The 19,015-nt window shown below is 48.8% G+C and overlaps 1 protein-coding gene across 7 annotated transcripts in view; it reads right to left on the reverse strand.

Moving 5' to 3' along the window:
• Window positions 1–19,015, reverse strand: part of PACSIN2 (protein kinase C and casein kinase substrate in neurons 2) — a 135,571-nt gene that overhangs the window by 72,186 nt on the left and 44,370 nt on the right. Inside the window, exon 1 of one of the 7 annotated variants that reach the window (XM_059187176.1) lies at window positions 14,663–14,794. The exons of 3 other annotated variants lie outside the window; for them this stretch is intronic. The gene's annotated coding sequence lies outside the window, so the exon portion shown is untranslated. Of the gene's footprint in view, window positions 1–1,032; window positions 1,175–6,264; window positions 6,421–14,662; window positions 14,795–19,015 lie in introns of those variants that run through there. 3 more of the 7 variants (XM_059187178.1, XM_059187180.1, XM_059187181.1) reach the window with 3 other exon arrangements.

The raw sequence follows: 19,015 nt of genomic DNA on the forward strand, positions 1-19,015 counted from the left end.
TGTCCCTGGGCCCACGCTCCCGCAGCGCGCTGTCCCTGGGCCCACGCTCCCGCAGCGCGCTGTCCCGGGGCCCACGCTCCCGCAGCGCGCTGTCCCGGGGCCCACGCTCCCGCAGCGCGCTGTCCCGGGGCCCACGCTCCCGCAGCGCGCTGTCCCTGGGCCCACGCTCCCGCAGCGCGCTGTCCCTGGGCCCACGCTCCCGCAGCGCGCTGTCCCGGGGCCCACGCTCCCGCAGCGCGCTGTCCCGGGGCCCACGCTCCCGCAGCGCGCTGTCCCGGGGCCCACGCTCCCGCAGCGCGCTGTCCCGGGGCCCACGCTCCCGCAGCGCGCTGTCCCTGGACCCACGCTCCCGCAGCGCGCTGTCCCTGGGCAAGCAGCACATCCTCCTTTCACCTCATGTCCCCCGATCTGCATCTCTGGCCAAAAAGTCCAGACCCACGCATCCGACTGCCTTCTGGACACCTCCGCTAGGCTGTCACACAGTCCCTGCAAATCACTTCCTACCTTCCCTAAGCCCACCCCAGCCCTTGGGTTTCCCACATCAGGAAATGGCCTCCACCATTCACCCAGCAGCACAGACCAGAAACTCCTTTTCTTCCCACACCCAACACCCTACTGACCCCACCACGCGTAAGCAGTTTCCACGACCTGACAGCAGAGTCCATCCCAAATCCTCCTGCCTCACCCAGCCCCATAACAACGGCTCCCTTCAGTAAGGCCACCACCCTCTCCTGCCTAGGCCACCAACAGCATACAGGTCCGGTCCCGCTTCCTTTCATCCTCCACGATGTTGCCATGGTGGCGGACATGTCTTTTGGAAGATTAGGTTACACTTCAACTTGGAATCTCCCCAAGACTTCTTAGCCTCGCCAGCAGGGCCTTCCAGCTCCAACGACTGCCTCCTCGCGCCTCCCCATTCCCACCATGTTCCAGTCACACCGTGCTCATTCCGCCACAGCTGACAACCTGCAGCGTGAGAGTAAACATCTGCACTGAGTGTGCGTACGTAGCAGAGGACTTTAAGTCATATACCTGTTACAGTCCGGGGCGGGGCCTCCAGAAGTACAAGCGCACCAAGTCCATGGCAGTCCAAGGGTGAAGAATGGAGAAAGATTAAAGCCTGAAGACTTGTCAGGGCAGGGGACACCCTGCGCCAGACCTTGGCACACGTCACAGGTCCCTCCTTGGCTCTTGACCTGGGGACGGGAGTGACATGCTGTGTGCCTACCACACTCTGGGCCATTCCACACGTGCCCCCTCACACATCAGGTCTGCAGGAGGCTCATTTCTTTTATTTATTTTTTTTTAAAAGATTTTATTTATTTATTTGACAGACAGAGATCACAAGTAGGCAGAGAGGCAGGCAGAGAGAGAGAGAGGAGGAAGCAGGCTCCCCGCTGAGCAGAGAGCCCGACGCGGGACTCGATCCCAGGACCCTGAGATCATGACCTGAGCCGAAGGCAGCGGCTTAACCCACTGAGCCACCCAGGCGCCCCAGGAGGCTCATTTCAAGTGTGGTCAAAGAAAGGGTGAGCCACCAAGTCACCTGCCCCAGGGAGCACCCCAGTACGGGGGAGGGGGATAGGCATTTGTGGCTCTATCCCACTCCTACCCTCCTCACACTCACTTCTCCCTTCTCCACAGTGTGGGCTCGGCCATAGGGTCTTTAAGATAAGGGTCCATAAGATAAGGGTATTTGCAGTTTCAAAGTTCTACCCCTCCAAATGTGGAAAAGAGTTATGACCTATGGTCACCACAATCTCAAGAAAGTACCTATTATGCAGGATTGAACACATTCAACAGACATGGCTTCCTCCTCACGGAGGTAAGCATTCTGGACCAACTGCCCAGGCAGTCACGTTCCAGAGAGACTCACTTTAGGGAACTAGAGAACAAGCTCACGATTTGCCCCCATGTCAACCCAGCAAAGAGCCCAGCTGTGCCACAACAGGTAAAACCCGCCTGCCCACAACAGAAGTGGTGTTACTACCACAGAATCTTAGAACGCCCTGACACTAGCGGGAGTGCCCTGACACACGCATAAATACTTGCACACAGGTGCACACGCATGTGCAGACACACACCCTCCTGGAAGCCTGTGGCTCCTCTCACACTGCGCTGGTGTCGTCTGGGGAGCTCAGGAGGACACAGCGGCTCCTCACCGCCACCACCTCCCCCCTCACTTCAGGGGGTCCCTGCCGCCTGGCAGCAGCACCTGACAAAGGAGAGAGGGCCACAGACACACTCCAGGGAGCTGGGCTGTTGGCTGAGGCTCCTTCACTGCTGCTCTTTACCCCCGAGATTCTCTGAGAGCGCAGCCCCACTCTCCCCGGGGCCAGTCCTTGACGACCTACATCAAACACTCCTGAAAATTCCATCACTCGATCAGAAGCACTTGCCCAGTGGGAAACTTCTTCCTTCAGCTGCAAGTTTTGAAACTCAAGAGAGGTACTTAAACCCTAAAAAAGAAAAGTCACGTAGGCCCAGGTCAGCCAGAAAGTGTCTTCTGGCAAAAGCAGAAGGAAAAAAATACAGAATGGGTCAGGAGGCTGTCTTTTGTCCAGGCAAGAAAATGGGGGCGTTCACCAAGGACAGGCACGACAGGGAAAGAGAGGGAGAGGGCCGCCGGCCGCCGGGAGCGGGTGGTTGCAAGGCTGCCGCGGACTCTGCTGGAGCAGGTTCCCAAGATCCAACAAAAGGCATTATTAACAACACGCATGAGTCAGAGTGGCCTCAGGTCAAGCACTTCAACTTCTTTTAACCCCTCCACTTTGAGCAGCCCCTTCTGCAAGGACTTCCTGTCACACAAAGGGCCTCTGTGGGCAGTTCCCCGCTGCCTCTTTTCCTGTGCAGAGTGGCAGCACTCGGTCCCCCTCCCTCCGGGTCAGAGTGAGCACACGCCCGCCCTCTGGAGGGGCTGCAGCCCACCCGCACACTGAGGACAGCAGGAGGGAAGCACACGGCATACCGGGACGCATCCATCTAGAAGGCCTCGGAAGTCCGCGTCTAGGATTCTTCACAAGACTCACTGGCAGGACCCCAGAATGGCCCAGTCACTGCTGGCAAAATGCTGAAGAGGTCTGTGATTGATACTGTTTCTCTGTGACATGGAATCCAATCTGCCTTTGAGGTTGTGAGTTTCAAATGGCCTTTGTCTGAGACCTGGCACATAGCCAGCACAGGGGCCTTCGATGACAGCAAGCTGCTGGTGTGAGGGGGACTAGGGGTCAGCCGCAAAGCCTTCAGACACGACCACGGAGTCATCTGCCTTCTCACAGGCGTGACGGACACTTAGTCCCCATCCCAGGGCCAAGCCCCAGGACAGAATTCTGCACAAAGCGCAGTGGGACCACACAGGAGGGTGTGGACAGGGTGCACAGGGCTGATGTTTAGTGGGGACTCAGCCCTGGAGAGGTAGGGAAGGGCATTCCAGGTGGAGGACACTGAGTGACAAAGAGAAGGGCCACAAACTGCAGCCCAGGGGCAGCCAGGCTCTAAGGCCAAGCCCCAAAGCGGCTGTGGCTTTCAAGGAGGGAGAGATAACTGCCAAAGAGTGGTGGGGTGCCGAAGGGCACACCCTCCAGGTCGCCTGCCTGTGTCACTCATTACACAGCAGGAAGGGTGACATCTGCTCCGCGCCGCTGCTCTCCTCGCAACAGAAAGCAGCTCGTACGGATGTGAGCACGGGCGGGAAACCACCGGTGAGACAGCACGCTCCTCAGAGCCGAGCCGTCAGGAAGCAAACTACTCAAATACTTCTCAAGCAGTGCTATTGTGGCCAGTGCCTTTGAAGTTTAAAAGAAAAAAAAAAAAAGTCATGCAAACCACAAAAGAATTTGATTTTTAAGTACTACGCACTCAACTATGGTGCCACTTTCTCAAGACAGTCTTCCGTTTCATTCAAATGTACAAGCACAAGCCAAAGCCTTCAGCTCGGGAGAAAGCTACAGGGCCAGTGTAGACCTGGTGTGACAACAGACAATGGAGTTTTAACTTGACAGTGATTTTATTTCTTACGAAGTTCACATAACATGAAGGTCATCCCAGTAATTTGGAAAAATGAATAGGGAACCCACTTATCAAGGAACAATCTAGAACTACTGAGCTACAACCAAACAGAATTAGTAACTAAAGTTCCCTCTAAACAGGGAGAAAGAGCAGGTTTGTACTAGCTATGACAGGTGCAAATTTTACCTCCTAAACCTCAGTCTTTTTATGTGTAAAATAGCGACAAACATGGCCAACCTATTTCCTGGGACATTATGAGACACTTAAATGACATACTGGGGTCATTTAAGCCTGGGTGGCTCAGTTGGTTAAGCATCCGACTCTTGATCTCAGCTCAGGTCTTGACCTCGGGGTCATGAGCTCAAGCCCTGTGCTGGGCTCCACGCTGGGTGGCAGCCTACTTAAAAATAAAATAAAATAAAATGAAAATAAACAACACAGGGGCGCCTGGGTAGCTCAGCGGGTTAAAGCCTCTGACTTCAGCTCAGGTCGTGATCCCAGAGTCCTGGGATCGAGTCCCGCATCGGGCTCTCTGCTCAGCAGGGAGCCTGCTTCCTCCTCTCTCTCTGCCTGTCTCTCTGCCTACTTGTGATCTCTCTCTGTCAAATAAATAAATAAAATCTTAAAAAAAAAAAAAAGAAAGAAAGAAAATAAACGACACATTAGATGTGAGCACCTGCATTCACTAGGCACGCAGGAAGCGTTCAACTCTACCTGGCTGTCTCTAGTCCAACTCCTTCCGTCTCTCGGGCCCACGGGGCAGATGTCACTGGAGTAAGCAGAACTTACACAGAAAACGCCAAGAACACAAAACAGAAACCAAGCCTCTTACATATCTTTTTTCCTGATGCTACCTGATAAACATTTCCAGTTACAATATTACAAAGAATAATTTCCATTTATGATAAAATTCCTAATTACCATATATAATAAGCATTATCTGAAAAGCTCTAAAGAAAATGCCTTGGTTGCTATCTTAACTTCAATTTATACTACCAAGCACACATACATGCGCGCACACGCACACACGTGCACAGATACTCCACACACACACAAACACACACACCCTATATGCCCAAGCATGTGTCCATGCACACACACACTCCCTCTCTCTCTCTCACAGACACAGAAAGAGCCTCTCCTTATTTATTTATTTTTTTTTTAAATCCTAAAAGATGGTTTCATTAATGCGTGGGGTCAGGACCCATGGGCAGAAAGGGCTGCTGCCCCAGGATTATAAGGAACAACTGATTACACACTTTGGAGCTGGCACAGATAAAGACAAAGGGAGTTTCCAAAAGGACTTTCAACGCTCTATCCTTAATAAAACATTTCTCAGTTTGGCTAGCTCAAGAAATAGACCGTGTTCCAAATGTTTAAGCATTTTTAATAAAATATATAATTTATTCTGATAAACTCAGTAAAATTATATTAAGTCAAAATATTTTATAATTTTATGTATATTTATTTATTCTAATCTTCTAAAAACATTGACTTTCTTTTTTAAAATTTATTTTTTATTTCCCACTTTTTAATTCTTTTTTTCTTTTTAAAACATTCACTTTCTGAATGCCAGAAACCTAGCTAAGAGCTCGGGAAAGGGAGCAAATACATCCCTAAGAAGACTCAGCCCTACAACCCAGGAATTCACAGTACAGCCAGAAAGAGAAGACAAGATCACACCTGATTAGGGGACAGGAAGGAGAGAGGATGGAGGATAATGGAGGAGGGGCAAGCAGGACTGCAGTTTACAAGAGGAAGGGGGAGATCTGAGGCCTGCGGCCAGGTGACAGTGAGGATGAGGTGTTCCGGCCACGGTCCAGGCTCAGGAGCTGCTCAGAGAGGCTGGACATAGACCGAGGACAGCACCCAATGCTCCCAAGGGCACAGGCGGCTCTGCTGTAGCCCCTGAGGTCTAAATCACTGACTACTGTAGGTTACTTAAAAATACAGGTTTAAGAGGGTCACTGGGGTGGCTCAGTCTTAAGGCGTCCATCTTAGGCTTGGGTCATGGTCCCAGGGTCCTGGGACTGACCCCACATCAGGCTCCCTGCTTAGCAGGAAGCCTGCTTTTCCCTCTCCCACTCCCTCTGCTTGTATTCCCTCTCTCTCCCTCTCTCTCTGTCAAATAAACAAATAAATAAAATCTTTAAAAATAATAATAATAATAAAGGTTTAAAAGTGGGTGGTTACACAGAGAAATAGTCCAGAAGGCTATGATCCAAAATGTAAACTGCTTCATTCAGCAAAGCGTACCGAGCGAGGGCTTCTGATGCTCCAGGGACCAGAGGACTTGCAGACAGACCAGGAGAGAATGTCGCAGCAGGCGGTGTTGAGGGCTGGGCTGGGACACAAAGCCAGTGGGGGACAGAGTGTTGGGGTCTACTATAGACAGGATGGTGGTCAACAAAGGTCTTCCCGAGGAGGAGACATCTGAGGAAATACTTGAATAAATGTTAACATTTACTCACCCTCTCTGGATGGTGGATTATATGAGTTTGGGAGTTTTCTTTTTGCATAACTGTATTTCTTAATTTTTCCACCCTAAGAATACCGGTTGGGTCTTTCGAAAATTCTGAAATTCAAACTTTTGAGAATTCAAAAGGAAATAAGGTAAGGGCCCTAGGCACCTTTATAATGTCCATAAGCATGAAACCTAAGATTTCTGGTAAAGGAATCCACAACCCTTATCTTCAAGTGACTGCTAATTGGCCTGTGTATCACTTACATTCACTCAGTTCAAGTGCCCACACACCTTCCAGCCCTGTCCTGCAAAGCACCCGGCAGCACCTTCACTGCTGGAAAGGCCACAGGGTCCAGGCTTCTGGGCCCTTCCCTCTTCTCTGCATGCCAGTTTCTAGGTGAATTCTCCTTCCTGTGACTTTCAACACCAGTCCCCCACTGATGCCTCCTGACTTGACTTCCCCAGCACAGAACCAACCCCCTTCTGCACTGCAGAGTCCAGCACAGCCCCAAGCACTGGCTCAGCACCAACTCCTTGGCACCCAATGGGCCTCGCTGACGCACTGCCCAAAACTCAGCTCTGGCTCCTCCATCCCCGAAACAGTCTCCTACCCAGTCTTTCTCTTTCAGTAAAGGGCTCCATCATCTACGTGGCCACTTAGGGCACATGTCCCCATGCCACCCCTGACGCCTCTCCTTCCCTCACACCCTACATCCATCAGCTCCACCTTGAAACAGAGCTAGAGTGTGGCCACCTCACACCATCTCTGCTTCGGCTACCTGGGGCCAAGCCACCAAACTTAAAACTTGCCAACAGTTGTGTCTTTCAGCATGCTGGAAAACGCTTCTCACTAATCTACACTCCCCACCCTAACCCACAAGGTCCCATGTGATCTGCCTCCAGGTTCCAGCTCTAGGACCAGCTCGTTCCAACCCCTATCCCTGGCTCCTCCAGCTGCGGTGACCTTCCCGTGGGCCTCCAAACACACCAAACTCAGACCTATCTTCACGCCTGCTTCCCCTCTGCCAGGAACACCCCCCCCCCCCAGGGTCTGCTGGCTTTGCTGCTTCACATCATCAAACAGCTGCTCACATATCACCTTCTTTAAAAAGCCCAACCCGTCCCCATTCCTCCGACACATCAGCTCCTAAACTCTACTTTTTTTTTTTTAAGTAACACTCAGTCTCCCGTGCCAAATTACGTATTTATATACTGTCTCTCATCACCCACTGTCGGGAGCCGGTACAGGAGGCCTACTCTAAGAGCCGTAAGGGACTGAATATGATTGGCTGTTCATTTAGGTCCACTCTCGCCGGAGGTGCATGAGCACTGCATTGTGATTGGGTAACACTGCCTGTATAAAAACGCATGCGCCGAGGGTAAAAGGAGAAGAAAAAAGCGATTAAAGAAGAAGGTTCGCCGCTACGTGAGTCTCCGAGTCGTTCTTGCGGGCCGAGAGCGACAACCCACAAGAACACAAGCCCCTGAAGAACAAGAACTGTGTCAAGTTCACCCCCTATCCTCAGCACTGATGCACAATAGGAGCAAAATAAACATGTGTGGAACAAATGAGTCAAGGAACATGCTAGGCTCTGACACAAACATGCACTATGACAGAACACACTTCTGTTCTCAGCAGCAAGACAAACCAGGTATCTTATGAGTCTACCACTGAAAAATGTTAAAAGCTGAATAAATATAATTGTATCATTTTATTAAACTCCACATGATCATAAGGGAATCTAAAGCCATCAAAAAGGCAAATTTAAAGAAATATAAGTAGATAAGTCTTCTTTATCTCTGATGTAACAGAGAGAGACAAAGAAAGAAAATATAAAAGTTTGACTAAAGACTTGAGAAAAACAGGGAAGCCTAACTTACATCTAAGAAACTTCCAGAAGGAGGTAACATTAAGGACGGGTAAGAAGCAATCTTTAAAGACCATTTCTCAGCATGCCTAAAGACACTAAACCACAGACTAAGGAAGCCCAATGAACTCAAGAAAAGATTTTAGAGACAGTGAGCCACACCAAGATAAAATAAAACTGTAGAAACTCAAAGGCTCAGAAAAGATCGTAGAGGCAACCAGAGAGAAAAGACCACAAAGAATGACAACTGGACTAAGAACAAAAGTGAAAGCCAGAACACACTGTAGTGATATATTCTACATGCTGAGCAACAGTATTTGCCAACTCAGAATTCTATACCCAGCAAAACTAGTTTTTAATAAGAACTAGATATCTGCAAACCCGTAAAATAGATACCACCACCACCAGCCTCCCAAAAAAGACATCACAGAAAAGAAAATTCTAAAGCATCTACTTCAGGCAAAAAAAAAAAAAAAAGAAAGAAAAAAGAAAAAGATAAAGAAATGATCTCAGAGGGGCACCTGGGTGGCTCAGTGGGTTAAGCCACTGCCTTCAGCTCGGGTCATGATCCCAGGGTCCTGGGATCGAGCCCCGCATCGGGCTCTCTGCTCAGCGGGGAGCCTGTTTCCCTCCCTCTCTCTCTGCCTGCCTCTCTGTCTACTTGTGATCTGTCTGCCAAATAAACAAATAAAATCTTAAAAAAAAAAAAAAAAAAGGTAATATGTCTTTAAAAAAAAAAAAAGAAATGATCTCAGAGGGAAAGCTTGAAGCACAAGAAGAAAGGGTAAGCAAATATACACATAACTACACTAACATATATAAACAGCACTGACTATATGAAACATATTATCTAATTTGTAGGATTCTAAAATTCAGAAAGGAAATGCTGAATAAGTTGGGAGGAGTGTGGAGTTAAAATGTTTTAAATCCAGGGCGCCTGGGTGGCTCAGTAGGTTAAAGCCTCTGCCTTCGGCTCAGGTCATAATCCCAGGGTCCTGGGATCGAGCCCCACATCGGGCTCTCTGCTCCGCGGAGAGCCTGCTTCCTCCTCTCTCTCTCTTTGCCTGCCTCTCTGCCTACTTGTGATCTCTGTCTGTTAAATAAATAAAATCTTAAAAAAAAATAAATAAAATAAAATGTTTTAAATCCTTCTGAGAGAAAAGAAAGAGAAAAGACATTACTTTGGATTTGTTATGTGTTAAACCCTGCAGGGGATAACCACTAACGGGCTAGACAGAGGATTTAATTTCTAGACTAAAAGAGAGAGAAAGAACAAATGCAATGGAGGTGGGGGGCATGATGGAACTCAGCTGAAACAAAAGAAAACCAACGAAACAAAACAAAACACTTCCCAGAACTGCAGCAAACAGAAAGCACAGGAACAAGAAAAGGCTGCTGCTTATTGCCTTTTCTATTCAAGTTGTACTGGAGATAGTAGCCAACTCAGTAAGAAAAGTCAGTAAAGGTACAACAATCAGAAAAGAAGAGAAAACCCCGTCACTGTTGGTAGATGATGTGGCCTCCGCAGGGCTGAAGGCTCCTGGAATGACATCCGGGGCGACGGCTGGCAGCTACCGTGCGTTTGGTTTCATCTCCCATGAGGAAAACGGCAGACTGACTTCACAGAAGAAGACACTGAAGCTCAAGGAAGTTAAATATCTTGCCCAAAGCCACCTGGCAAGTAAAGGGTTGGTTTTGAAATTAAGTCTATCTGTGCCCGCAGCCTAACCACTGTGCCCGCCATAGAGCGAGACAAACCACGACACCACAGGGTAAGCAGCCCAGAGGCGAGTACCCCCGGGTGATCACGGGTGCCTGGAGCACCTGCGAAAGTGAGACCAAGCTGAAGAGAGCCCGGCAGAGAGCCAGAGAGCCGGCGGCACCAGGTCCGCGCAGAGAGCCCGGGAGAGAGCCGGTGGCACCAGGTCCGCGCAGGGAAGCTCAGGCAGGGAAGGAGACTCCGGAGGGGAAATGCAGCAGGCACTAGGGTAAAAACGTATGAAAGAATCAAGAACGTGCCGGTGGGGGGCCAGGAGAGAGGGAAGAGCTGAATACCACGAGGCAGAGCAGGGGCCTGAGCAGGGGCCAGCAGGCTAAGCCCCTGGAGGGCCACACTGGGGATGTGGACTCCTCCAGGAGGAGGAGGGACCTGGTCGCGGTCCAAGAAGGAAAGTTCCTCCGACAGAGGATGGCAAACAGACCATGGAGCGTCTGGAACTGAGCCATCCTACAGACCAGCCACCAGCTACAGAATACTTGCACTACAGCTAGCACCCCTGAGGAACTGTCTTTTTAATCTCCTTGACTTTTCATTCAAGTTTATATAAATAGCCACATGTGCTTAGTGCGGCTATACTGGGCGGCACAGCTGTAGAGGTTAGAGAGGAAGCAGAAGGGCTTAGGCGACGGGACAGAGCAGTGACGTTCTTGACAAACAGAGGACACCATGAAGGATTATGCTAGGTAGGAATGCGGGGCATAGGAGGCCAGGGATTCAAAATTCCTCATTTGGGGGGCACCTGGGTGGCTCAGTAGTTGTTAAGCCTCTGCCTTCAGCTGGGGTTATGATCTCAGGGTCCTGGGATCGAGCCCCACATCGGGCTCTCTGCTCCGCGGAGAGCCTGCTTCTTCCTCTCTCTCTCCCTGACTGCCTCTCTGCCTACTTGTGATCTCTCTGTCAAATAAATAAATAAAATATATATTTTTTTAATTCCTCATTTGGGAGTCAGGCTACGGGGTAATGTCACAAAGAGAAACAGCTCGGAAGGAAGAACTGGGTTAGGGTGGAGAGGAATGGCTTGGGACCGATAAATGAGAGGCAGCTTGGGTGCTGCAATCCAGCCACGGGGCGCCCCCGAGTTGGGCACAGTCTCTCCCATCTCCCTGCGTCTGCACACACGGTTTCCGCTGCCTCTTCTGCCTGACCGGCCTCTCTCTGAAACCCACCACCGGACTGTGACGTCTTTCCCCAACCTCCCCCATTCTTCACAGCAGGAGAAGGTCCTACAACTCCAGAAGGAGACTCGTCGCGCTGGCGTTTAGAAGTCTCTACCCCACTGCCCTGAGAGCTCTCCCACAGCAAGGACTCAACCTCATCCTGACCCCGGGGCCAAGCCCAAGACCTGAGGTACACTCGGCAGACAAGAGACTCTGCCAGGTGGGCAAACTCACCGTACGGACGCGCGCGGACACAGAAGAGCAAGCCACCCGACCCGGCCACCCATCGTCCAGGTGCACCGTGCCTCCAGGTGGTGGCCTGTGCACGGCTGGAAATCAGCACAGAGCTCGCCAGGAGGCTGCACGGCCGTCAGTGAGAGCAGAGTCAGCGCGGGGCGATCACAGCCCACATGCGCCCTGTTGTGAGTTTTCATCGTCATGACGATGTCTACCTTCCCAAACTCACACTCCTCAATCTTAAGCAGTCGACGGGATGCGACGGGATATGCGCCTAAGAATAACCGTAAGGTCTTGGAGTTCAACATTAAATATGCAAAGACTTCTTTGCACAGCGGCCCTGATGCTTGTCTGCATGGCCTCAGGGTCTTGCTGTGTAATACTCTTCCCACACGGTACGGGCCAGACCACAGGGCGCCTGCGCTGAACACACTCAACGGGCGGTGAATTAACAAAATATTTCTGCTTTCCGGGTCAACAGGTATTCAGCACTGTGCCCTGTGCTATTTTTTTCCTTGTGCGTCCGTTCATGGTGGAAAAGAACCATAAAGAGGTCACTTTGCCGTCCCCAAGCTGCTCTGGACTCCATTTATCCTGCTCCACTAGCCCTACCGATACTGAAAACAAAGACCGAATTCCAACTCGGGAAGTTCGACATTTTAGCCTGCTAGCTACGTCAACAACATCTTGTCAAGTAAGCAAAATCATTCTCCCCTGATCTCCCTAAAGGACTCCACTGCAGAGCAGTTCTGATGAGAAACAAGACTGAGTATGAAACTCAGCACGGGCTTCATGCTAAGAAGAAAAAGAAGGAAAGAAAATCGCAATCCCTTACTACTGTGATGGCCAGTGGCACACATTTCAAATTCAGAATACTTCCTGTCAGATTCTTTCAGTTAACAAAAAATAGAACAATATGCTTCATTGGTCCACATAAAGATTAATTTCTTATGATTCACTAATGACAGAGTCTAATGAGAAAAATCTTTAGGCCAGATTCCCAGCACTGGAGATGTGAAGTAGGCACCGAGTCTGTCTCCTGGCATCAAGGTCGAACTGAAAGATGCAAATATATTTAGACCAAGCTGGTGAGACAGGAGCAGAGTGCCTTCTGCGGCAACCGCCACGGAAAGGGGACCGCTGCAACTCATCCGTCCACTCAAATTAATGGCCCATGTTTTCCACTATTACTTCCCCTCATATTCACATACACACACACACACACACACACACACACTCTCTCTCTCTCTCTCTCTCTCTCTCTCTCACCTCTTTACCTCAATCTAGGCTCTAGGATCTAGCTGGCATACTGGGAGAAGTTGTCTCAAGGCCTTAGAGAAGGTTCTAAGGGCACCACCAGAAGCTGCCCTGGAGAGGAGCCCTGAACAGAGATGGAAATGAGGAAGGCCCACATGACACCAACAGCATAAACTCTCAGGGACTTCTGGGCCTGTTAATTGTGAGATAATATGTGAAGAAAGCTGAGAGAAGAAAGGCTGGTGACCCAGAAGCCAGTCTAAATTCACTCAGCTATCAACAAGCCACGTGACCTTGGACAAGCCAAGACAGTATGTCACCTCTAGGTCTTAATTACTTTGTTTAAAAAAACAAAAAAACAAAAATTTAAAAAAAAAAAACAAAGAAGAAGGGCCTGACTATACCGCCAGCAAGAGCCATTACAACTCTTGTGTTCCCATCTTTCCAACTATGCCGCCAAATGAACAGCAGAATTACATGGCTGGGCAAAACAGAGGACTAACGATGTATAAAAAGAAAGGGGGGGCCTTATTTTTACTACTGGCATAAATCTCAGACCTGCAAGACATGTTTCAGTCTTAAGTTACAATATCTCTCAGTTGTTTTCACAAACGCAGCATTTAAAGTTTATCTAGAATTCAGTAAGATAACAGTGTGAAGAAAACTTGAGGAGCTCCTCAAAATTACAACAGCGAGGGCAAAACCTACGGACCTCATTAAGGTCTGAGAGAAAGATCACATGTTTGGGGAATTTCTAAAAAAAATAGGAAAATATGACGCTAAAAGTGTCAGAAATCCACAAATCATATAAAGTAATGACCTAGCAAGAAAATACGCTTCTCTATGTGGCCCAGACTGTACCAGCATGCCATTTCTGGAGAACAGAAGGAAGACCCTGACTCTGCCTTTCTAATGTTCACGGCAATAGGTAATCCAAAAAGTATATTCACTTCACGATGGATCGCTCAAGTACTGGGATTTAAAAAAAAAAAAAAAAAAAAAAAAGCAGCAATCCTCTAATTAGAAGCACAGCACTGCATCAACAGAAAGGAGGGAAGGGGAGGCAAAATGTTCAATGCCAGAATCCGACTAGCAGATAAGAAACAATTAAATACCCATGTGAGGCTGCTCGGTTGTTGGAACAATAAAACTTTTACATTTTGGTATCTACTAAAAATAAAAGCGCAGTGCCTAGTGACAGCAGTCAGATGGAGCAGAGGGCACCGGGGCCAGCTGCGGAGAGGAAGGAGAAAGAACTGACGGAGGAGGAAGGCAGAGGGGGCCGCAGAGCAAGCCGCCTGCTAATTCTGGGAGTCTGGAGCGGACGGCCATGAAACAGCACTCAGTGGCAACCAGAGAAGCTCATTTGTCCCCTGTTTCTCCCGAGTCCCATTTACATGTCTGCAGGTTAGATTTGGCTGTTAAGAAAGGAAATGGCAGCACGTAAAAGACATAATGCCTGACAGCAGGAAAAGAAAGCAACCCTCTACTAATAGTTAACTCAAGTAACTCACTTAGCTCCCCAGTAAAAAACAAGTACGTCGCTGGGCCAGAGCTTCTGATTCATTTCCTCTATTTAGGAATGAAGCATGCACATAAGTTCTAAAACCAGAGTAAAAATTATAGAGCAAGATCTTTCATTTGTTTAGGCCAAAGTCGATTCACCAAGGAAATCAAACATTTACTCTGACATTTTCTCAAGGCATTTTGGAAAAACCCTCCACACTGTTCGGTTAATGTTGAACATTTCCATCAAGAAGCTCTAAAACTAAGTGTGTTTAAAAGGCGAAATTTCTGTTAAATCAAGCACGCAGGAAAAAAAAAAATCAATGAAAACTGCTTTGAAAAAGGTCTCCCTTCAAGGAAATACAGGCTTTAAATAGCAACTCACGTTTTTCTGTCAAATGCCGGCTTTAACTGCCTCACTTTGCAGATCAGCTTCCGTACCTGCCTCCTTCCGACCCTGCTGGTATGTCTGACCTCCAGCTCCCAGCCGAATTCTCCCAGCACATTTCATCATTTCCTGTTGGCTGCCGACTCCTTGCGGGGAGATAAGGCCAGTCCCCAACGCTGCTGCAGGCACCCTCCAGGCACCAGGTTCTCAGACCTCCGCTCCCGGCCAGCTAGGGCCATCACAGAAGAGCTTTCTTTTCGGAAAATGGCCTAACAGAATCTCAGTATATGAGAGAAAGTCGGAGAGAGGAGATCGAAGCACAAAAGTCATAATACCCCTCCAAAATCAACTTGTATGTAAACTAACTTATACTGCCTACGACAGTCTTAGAATCTCTCCTTGTATTTGATCCTTCCACTCAGGAGGTAAAAAAGACCTGCTCCGGAGCTAAGATGCCAGGCATCACAGGGGTTAATGTGACAGAGACTTCCCTGCACGGGATGATCTTACATTGTCCCTACACAGAAAACTCAACTTCTCTTTGGGACTCCAACAGCAAGGCAAAGCAGCTCAACAGTGGGGGTTGCAGAGGAAGAGGGAGCGGGCTCAGTGCTGGAGAACCCAGGCTCTCTCTCCGCAGCACAGACAGCTCCGAAGACACTCATATGTGCACACGTGATTCCCCAGAAGTAAAAACCAAAAACCATAGTAAAAGTAAAAACCAAACCCCAAAACACCTTTCTTCCTAGAGTTTTACAAAGAATTAAAAATGACAAAGAGGGCGCCTGGGTGGCTCAGTGGGTTAAGCCGCTGCCTTCGGCTCAGGTCCATGATCTCAGGGTCCTGGGATCGAGTCCCGCATCGGGCTCTCTGCTCAGCAGGGAGCCTGCTTCCTTCTCTCTCTCTGCCTGCCTCTCAGTGTACTTGTAATTTCTCTCTGTCAAATTAATAAATAAAAATCTTTATAAAAAAAAAATGACGAAGAAACAAGGAATAAATAAAACTTTAGGGAAAGATGTCCTAACCCATTTTAAAATGCATGCGCCCAGGGGGCGCCTGGGTGGCTCAGTGGGTTAAGACCTCTGCCTTCAGCTCAGGTCATGATCCCCAGGCCCTAGGACTGAGCTCGGCTCTCTGCTCAGCAGGGAGTCTGCTTCCTCCTGTCTCTCCGCCTGCCTCTCTGCCTACTTGTGATCTCTGTCTGGCAAATAAATAAATAAAATCTTTAAAAAAAAATGTATGCGCCCATGAGGACACATACAATGTAATTCCCTCTAGATAAGGTGAAGAAAAGGCACCATGACACTGTGGGGCTTGAAGTCAGAGCAGAATGGCAAAGGGACCGGGCATGAAAGGGACCTCAGGAGCACTTCTTAGCAGGGCTCTGTTTCCTGAGCTGTTCGTATGCTTCATTTGTGAAAATTCATTGCTGTACCCACTTACAGTATGTGCACTTGTATGTATGTACATTTATTCTGTCTCAATAAAAAGTATTTTACAAAACGTATGCAACAATATCAAAAAATACAAACACTACAAGAAAGAGCAGGTACTGAAACTAATCTGTAAAAACACAAGAAATGCAAAAAACATTTCAAGGGCTCAATTTCTCCCAAAGTACCCTCCCAGAAGATACACGTGTACCCTCCCCCAATCCCTGTGGCAAGCTGGATGCTACATTTAAATGGTGGTAGCTCGAACAGAGCCAAACCAGTCCCCCTTTGCAACATGGGCCCCTAAATAGGTTGTAACACAAAACAAAATAGGTTGAAAATATCTTTCCAAAATCTGCATTTAGAAATTCCTTGATGGAAAAACAACAATAAAGCAAGGATCATATCAACACGAGGCTCGATTATTTGACATATGATAATAATTCATACTACTTGGAAATTATACTACCATCTCCCCCACCTAGAAAAAAAAACCAAAAACACAGCCATTGGACCCACACCATGCAAACTTTGCTTTACCTCTGGAGCAGCTTCGCTAGATGACTTGCAGCGCTCAACAGAGAGGCAAGGCTGAAGCACGGGGCCAGCCCCACTCCCTGGTCTGCAGGGAGGCTGGCTACTTCCTCCTGGGGCTTACTGAGGGTTTAAGGGCCCTAAAGGTCATCTTATCCAGGGACACTAAAGCTGGAAAAGGCTGAATAATGTTTCTAGAGGCTACTTCAGTGTGCCTGACCACAACGCACAGACAGCCTTTCTAAAACTAATGGCCTGGCAATTATCTTCCAAAGCATTTTAACTAAATTTAAGCAGCACAGGAATATGGTCACAAAAGTCCTTTTCTGGGAGTATTTTCTTCCACTAAGAAAGATCAAACACCTGGGTTCTGGCAAACCAAGTTGACTTACCTCCTTTCCCTTTTCCTCAGCTAGCATGACCAAAAACTCTCCTTTGCCCCAGAGCCCCACTTAGGCCTCTCGGTTATGAGACAGGTCAACCACATCAAGGTGGAGTGAGCTGTTTGTTTGCTTGTTTGTTTGTTTGTTTGTTTATTGTAATCCAACAAACACCAGCTGCTTGGTAAACACTCACATAGTGCTCACATTAGGGTTAATCATGAAAAGAATCCCATCAGGGGACTGTCCCCTCCTCCACTTTCCAGCTCAGATAACTGAGGTACAGAGACTGTATTACCTGCCCTGTGTCCCAAAGCTGTCACGCCGGGGAGCCGAACGCAGGCAGTCCGCTTCCAGAACCCAGCTGTTAACCATTACACTACCTCTCCATGTTGGCTTCCCTCAATAAATCAGAAGTGGGTCCTGGGCAGAGCTGCCATGTAATAAAAATCTGATTTGAACTGAATTAAGAATGCAGATAGTGGGGCGCCTGGGTGGCACAGTGGGTTAAGCCACTGCCTTCGGCTCGGGTCATGATCTCAGGGTCCTGGGATTGAGTCCCGCATCGGGCTCTCTGCTCAGCGGGGAGCCTGCTTCCCTCTCTCTCTCTGCCTGCCTCTCCGACTACTTGTGATTTCGCTCTGTCAAATAAATAAATAAAATCTTAAAAAAAAAAAAAGAATGCAGATAGTGGTGGGATGATGAAGTCATGAGCCTGGCTTTCCAGTAGGGCTGGGGCATTATCTCCCGGGCCCCACAACCTTGACTAGCAGGTTCCTAGCTGGAGAGCAGCTGTCCTAACCCTCTGGGGGAGAACAAGACTGGCTTGGGCAGCTGTCCTACCCCCTAAGGTGGTACCGGGACAGACACACTGCTCCAGGGAAACCCACCTGCTAACCTCTCCCGCCTCTCCCACGTGGTGCCTAAACTGGTATTTCCAGTTCCAATTGGGTTTCTGTCACCAGACTTGAAACCTTTGGGCACAAACATTAGTGCCAGGCACAGGGCTTAAGGCCTTGGGGCCCCATGGTTGAAAAAGCCAACATCCCTGCCCTGGACTGCTCAGTGTACGGGCAGGGCAGATGTATAAATAAAGAGAAATGGCACGAGCTGATAACGAACCAACACGCATGGAGGGCTGTGGGAACACTATGAAGGCAGCAGTGAGCTAGTGGGGGAAACACGGTCAGGGAAGGCTTCATGGAGGAAGGGACAGGATTCGGTTCTCCAACAGCTTACCATCAACCTACTCAGAGTAAGGCAGAAAAAATTTCTGCAACAAAATCCAGCAAGTTAGCCAAAGACTACCAGTGACTTCATGTCCTCCGTCCTCAGCTGATGGCTGAGCCCATGCGTGGCAGTCATTAGCCCGGAGTCAGGCACAGACGTGAGGGCGACACTGGACTGGCTGCATCTTCTCTCGGATACTTCTGTTCTCTTATAGGATGAAAATGGCTGCCTTTACTGAGCTCTTTTAAAAGACTCCGTAAGATAGGTACGACTATCCTCGTTGTACGGAAGAAAACCACCACAGAGAAATTAAGCAACCTGCCCAATATCACCCAGCAAATAATGGCAGAATGGGATCTGAACTCGGGTCTCCCTGATACTTTCAACACACATCCTCTCCCCACCACACTCATGCCTGCCCCGGAACTAGGCCCGTGAGGAACATGAGGATAGCGGGCAACAGGTCATGTCATATGGGGGAAAGAACAGATTTTTCCCCACATGATTTTTCCCCATTCCTCTATTGGTCTATCCTTGCTTTAATGCCACACTTTTTCTAAAACAGCTTTATTGAGATGTAATTCACATACTATAGAATTCAGTCATTTAAGTATAGAATTCAGTGGTTCTTAGTGTATTTACAGAGCTGGGCAACCTTCACCCCAGTCAATTTTAAGACACTGTCATCACCTCAAAAAGGAACCCCATGCGCTTTAGCTGTCATCTCTGTCTCCCCAATTCCCCAACCTGAAACAACCAGTTACTCTTACAAG

Source organism: Mustela lutreola, chromosome 8, assembly GCF_030435805.1.
Source record: "Mustela lutreola isolate mMusLut2 chromosome 8, mMusLut2.pri, whole genome shotgun sequence".
NCBI classification, from domain to species: domain Eukaryota; kingdom Metazoa; phylum Chordata; class Mammalia; order Carnivora; family Mustelidae; genus Mustela; species Mustela lutreola.